This window comes from Corvus brachyrhynchos, unplaced genomic scaffold (genome assembly GCF_000691975.1).
Source record: "Corvus brachyrhynchos isolate BGI_N302 unplaced genomic scaffold, ASM69197v1 scaffold80, whole genome shotgun sequence".
NCBI lineage: Eukaryota > Metazoa > Chordata > Aves > Passeriformes > Corvidae > Corvus > Corvus brachyrhynchos.
Window position 1 is genome coordinate 253761 of NW_008236769.1, and position 6306 is coordinate 260066.

Here is a 6306-nt window from a genome sequence, read left to right on the forward strand (position 1 = left end):
TTGGCTGACATCCTGAACTTAGAAGGAATATCATTATATTAAAATATGTTTTGGTTAATGACACAGTACATATTGCCTTCCTTACTTTTTCTATTAGCTCACTGTATCGGTTTGAGATAAATTAGGAGGAAACGTCCTGAGATGAACATGTCTGCTAATGGAAGGCAGGTTTTGGCAGCCCCTCCCCCACAGGTTTGGAAGGAATTTCTTGGAGGATAGCGCAAAAAAGCTGTTTATTTAACAAGCAGGGTGCATGCAGGCACAAGAAAAAAAAGAACAATGTTAGATAATAAACCGTCTCATTGTGGAGAAAGATAGTGGATTTTTTAGGGTCCTGCCTGGCTTCTCCTGAAGTCCTCTGGAACCGGGGTGTGGCACCCCAGGGCCTCCCTCCGGGCCGTGGCGTGGGGGCTCCTGGCAATGTTCTGGTGTTTCAGACCAGAGCAAAGATGAACAGTTCCAGAAGAAGAAGAAGCCATAGTCCCGGGAAAAACTTCTTGCCTCAGCTAATGAATAAGAACCTAGCTCAAAGCAAAGACTCGTCGTCTCTCTTTTGAGAAAAAGCCAAGAGCTGGGGAGAGAGTGAGCAAATTATCTGCGTTTTGAACACAGGCTGCCAAAAGAATTCCACCGGCTTCCCTCCCGCTCCAAAACCTAGCTTAAAGGTACAGAACTCATGTCTGGGCAATAAGCAGATGATAGGGAATACAGTATCATACAGTCACCCCAGGACATTCACTCTTTTCACAGATCTAACAAAAATCTACACATATTTACAGATACTTCATCTTAATGAGTAAATCTGATAACTACTAGCATTTCTCATTGCTCTGATGCCACTAAAGTGCTACTAAGCAAAACTAAATGTTATGTATAGATTATAGTGAAACAATAGTACTAAACATTGTATACAATAAATTATGAGGTTTAGAAAATGAAGAATAAGCTGATGAGACCTAAACTGAACACTAATAATACCTAATATACTTATTCCTTCACGTCATCCTGTATAATTACAATGGATGATTTTAACATTGCCACAGTACTAATTTGCTGAAGGCAGTGAAAAAACTTTGCATAGTTTTAGCTCACAAAAAGTATAAAGCTGAGAAAATATTCACTATACTAAAACTAAAAAAGAAGGCTTTCAGAAGGACTAATTCTCTTTAATACTATGTCCGAATAATCAGCTAAATCATCTTAAAAAAAAAAAAGTATCTGCTGGCAGTTCTGCTGGGTCAACATGGCCTTCACAATCTAGAGAATACAAAATTTATGTGAGGTTTCTTCCTCTGAGTTTGGAAATAATATTAATTCTTATGCTTCTATTCTTGTACAATGTCAAAATTATTTATATGTGCATTGAGAAGAGTTCCTGCTTAAGCAGCTAAAGTTTTTGAGTGCTTTGTCAATAAGAAAGAATAAACAATCAAACAAAACTCTTACACAAAAATCTTTATTGATTCTACTGACTTTATGCTCTTCTGGAAATTAAGACATTAAACTAGAAGGTATTAATGTTACTAGGTGCTTTTGAAAAGTATTAGAATCAGGAAATTAACACAGGTTGTCCAATATGACTGTATCTATGTATTTGCATACGGACATATACATATACTAAATTTTGAGTTGTTAATATTCTATAATTTACATTATAGAATACTTGATAGACTGTAAGTGATAATCTGAATTTCCATCTTCAGAAAGAAAACTGCAAAGCTAAAGATCTACAAATCACTTACATTTACTTGTTTACCCAATGAAGCTCAATTTAATTATTTTTTGTAATATGTCATGAATGGAACTGCAGTTGCAGTACTCGCCCTGTGCTTGATTTTGACAGCCACACAATATGTTTCAGGGGACATTTAATGATATTTGTGATGCAATTCATATAGTCAAAAAGGTTGGACGCCACATTTTAAAGTGGATAATGACTTTTAACAATTATTAGGGAAGAGCTAAAAAAATGGGAATAAAACTACAGTTTGAAACAGAACTGAAGTGTCAAAAAGGTCAATAATGTATAAAAATAATATATTTTCCAGTTTCCTTAATGGGGAACAAATATACAGTGTGATTATATTTAAATTTGGGGTGTTGTTTTATCATAGCACCACAAAATTATTTCATTCTCCTTACTAACAACAGTTTACTTGTCAAAGCTTTCTTGTTTCTGAAAACTAACTGTCACTGCACAGATAGGTGGAGGAGGAAGAGTGAAATAGCAAACTGAGCTGACAGCACAGATGATCATGGACTCACCTTTGCTGAGTACTGGTGACCTAAAGTCTATCACCAGTATTTTCCCAGAAATGCTGTTCAAAGTTCAGATGCACAATGCACCATACTAAATTGTTACAGCTATATAAAAACATTGACTGCAACTGTAGTCTTTTCCAATAACTTTAACGTGTGCTTCAACAGATTCCTTTAAAACAAAACCAAATCAAATTTAAAAATACAAATGAAATTGTCATTATTAAAATATAGGGCTTTTCAATATCCCCAGAATAACGGTCTGTTTAAATAGTGACCAATTAATTGAAAAATGCAGAATTAAATAATGGTGCTAACAGTATCCGTAGAGAAGAACTATGGACATACCTAAAGCAAGAATCATAGCTCGGTTAAAAACTAGGTTAATGAGGAAATCAGCATTGAGTAGCATAGTATGACCTTTTGTGGGAAAGGTGTATTTTGCTCTGTGTGCTGCATACTCATAAGGAAGCACATATGTTATTTCACCTTATGTGAGCTTTGAGGAAAGAATGGGGAAAGATGAGAGCACAGTGGTTGAGTTCCTGGACCATATTTCTTCTGTAATCTTTTTTCTTGTTAAAAGAAAAGTTCTCAGTTTTACGAGGCCAGCAAATAAAGCCAAGTCCAGAAAAAAAAAAGTTCATGTTACAATAATAAATTATATAAAATAATAAACAATCTGTAAAAATATGAAAGTTTAATGTTAAATGTATAGGAACTTTGTGAGTATGTTCTGCACTTTCTCAAACTGTGTAATTAATAAAAAATGGAATTTTGGCTTTATTTTAAACCTCAACATTCAACAATTCCTGACAATACTGTGTGTGATAACCATTTACAAAGCAATCAATTTTATCTCACTCCAGGGTTAACATAAAAATCTAATTTGCTGCCTTATTAAGTTGTATAATGTGTAAGTACCCTGACTACATTCTGCCTGAAGGTTCAAAATATTTGTAGAAAGCTTTGAATGTTCATGCAAGCACACATACACATATTTCCAGAATTTATATTTTGACTTTAAATGAGCAGATTTTTTAAATTCAGTATTTCTGCTAAAACAGTAAGCATTGAAGTGATAATACACAGGTTTCTTGCAAATAAAAATATTTGCATTCAAATATTTTTTAATACATTTTGTATGAGCCTGCACTTCTGTTTTTGTTAGCCGAGTTGTTTTCATAAAGAAATAGTTTTCAGTGGTTTTCACTTATGCATATCCTATTTATGTTGAAGTAGTATGAAAAAGGTAGGTGTCATTGTGTTTTATCTGTAATTGAATATATCTGTTATTGGATAATACAAATTTGCCTGGATTAATATGGATTTTTTTTTATTTAGTAGAACTACATACTTTTATTAAAATATTTGCTTGTGATCCTTAACGTTTTCTTTATAGCTAGCTTGGAATAAAACCAACTGTGTTAAGCTTGTTGATGGAACTATTATTACAGTAATTTCCTCTATGTGACCTATTTCATAACACTGGTGTAAAGTATAGGTGATCTAACCTAGACCTCACAAAATAGAATTATAACATACGTATCTTCTGCAGTCTACTAGAATCCTTAAACTGAAATTAAGTCTATCGTGAAGAATCTAATAATGTTCAAGCAATATGGTACTGTATGGTACAATTATAGAACGTATATACATTAATATTAGTACTCTTGGGGCATCAAGACTTTCAATTTTCCACGTCAATGATCTCTTATTTCATTAATTGAAAAAGAAACCTCCCCCCAAATAAAAGCAAAATCAACAAAAAACAAAACCAAAACCAATCAACCAAATAAAAAACACTCAGAAAACAGCCAAACTAAAACACACAGACTCTTTATTCTTTTAGAAGCCAATAACATTTAAATATTCCTTTACCCCTTTTTTTTTTTTTTTTGGTATTATTGCTACTTCCACAGAAAGGGAATAGCAATATTTGTCTAGACCAACATTTGAATAATAAGCTCTTGACACTCGAATAAGAAATACTTGACTTGTATAACTGCTGGCAGATTACAAAGCAGATTTAGACCTTGATCTTTTATGTATTTAAGCACATACTTAGTCCATTAATTTCATTTGTGCTACATCTGCAAGACAACACCATAAAATTTAATTGCTCTTCATCCAGCTTTAAGAATAGTAAATTTTCTTGTGCCTTATGCATTAAGTCTATTAGGTCTATCTGACATAGATAGAGCTACATCAAAGAATACTACCCAAAATGTAAATAGTGGGAATCTTTGTTTCCATGGGAAGAATTGAATTGAGATACACTGCCTTTGAACAAAGTTATAATCCAGTTATGTCCCCTCCCATGTCAGGGATATTGGACCAAATGATCTTTAGAGGTCCCTTCCAACCCAAACCTTTGTATGACTCTATCATAAATAATACGGGCAGTTAGAAAAAGAAAAGGATTTCTCTTTCTTGTGGCTAGAGAGAGAGGAAAACCAACAAAACTTCTGGATGCAGAATCCTCATGTAAAAACTTACCTGGGTAATTAGTGATGCTGCCAACAAAATACCTGTCCTGGTTAGAAAGCACTTCCTTTTCCTCATTAACCAAATGACTTTTACGTTATACATCATATCTCTGACAGTAAAGCCACTTCCATGGTTAATTGCTTAAATTAATGCATAATTAATGGCTGGTAATGGGTTTATGAATCTACATAGAAATAATTCTGTAGCAACATTGGTTGCAACAAGGACAGATTGCCTTTTTAGGCAGAATGTAGTTAGTATATGCAATATATGTTGTTTGGTCTTTGTTTTTGTTGTTGCTTTTAACTACATTAAATAAACTATTATTTCTTTAATATATTAAAGAATTTAGCCCTTCTAGGAACTATAAGAATGTTTTATAACAAGAGTATGACCACCACAAGAAATAAACAAAACAAACATGTGATTGAATTGTTGCAAAGCATTGAAATTATGCCATAAAGTATATACTATCATTTATAGTTTAATGAGTTTGTGTTTGGTGTTTGTTTTTTTGTTTGTTCATTTTGCATTTTCTCCTAAATGTTGCAAAAATATTGACTGGGAAAAAAAAATTACATTACTATGACTAAAACTTTTCTTAATTTATTTTCTTTTATATTTTCTTCTGAATTTCATTTCCTCTTCCTTCTGTTAATGCTCTTTTTTAAGGAAGAGGTGCTGAAGGAGTAAAAAATGGGATGAAATCACAAGTTTGTTGAATTAAGGAAGTTTTGCAAGTGGTTTAATGGGATTTGTGCAAGGTAAAATGTGTGCCATAATTTTACATGTTGTTATTATTTAAGATATCTCTCTGTGTGTTGCAGCCAGTTGAAGACAGGAGAAATATATATATTTTCAACTTATTTTATGTGTCTAATTATCCTTTACTCTGAAAGGCTCTTCTTCATTGGTCAGGCACATTAGCTGCTACCAGCCAGCTTTTTACTTCTAGAAAGAGTTTAATAAGAAATTCTGATAAATGCATTTCCATCGTTTATAAACTTATAAACCAATCTGTTCCTTAATGAAAACCTGAAGTTTACTGAAAGCTGAAATACCAAATGAGGAAAAATAAAACTGCTCATGTTCTAATACTGAAATATTATATATTAATTCTGAACATTAAATGAAATACTAACATTTTAGGGTGATGGGAAACCTATCATTAAGTTAGAGAGGCTAAAGTATCAGATTTAATTAGATAGAAGGTCTAAACTGAAACAAACAAACACAAGAATTAGCATTCATGGTTTCTTGTTCATGGTTTAGCACTTGTAGCTATCAGCATGAGAAAGAATAATCTGGTCTGATCTCTGATTTTAACATATATTTTTTTCAAGATTAGAATTTTTGGTTGAATTCAAATGAATATCTCAAGGCACACTTCATCTGAAATTGAAGATTAAAAATTATGGAAAACATCACATTATTACTCAGATTGTTTGAATGCTTAACTATGCTAATTTTTAATATCATGTTTATTTTGAATGTGAATTTGTCTCATTTCCATATCCTAAAAAATCCTCAATCAAATAAAAGAAGCCACAAATTGCA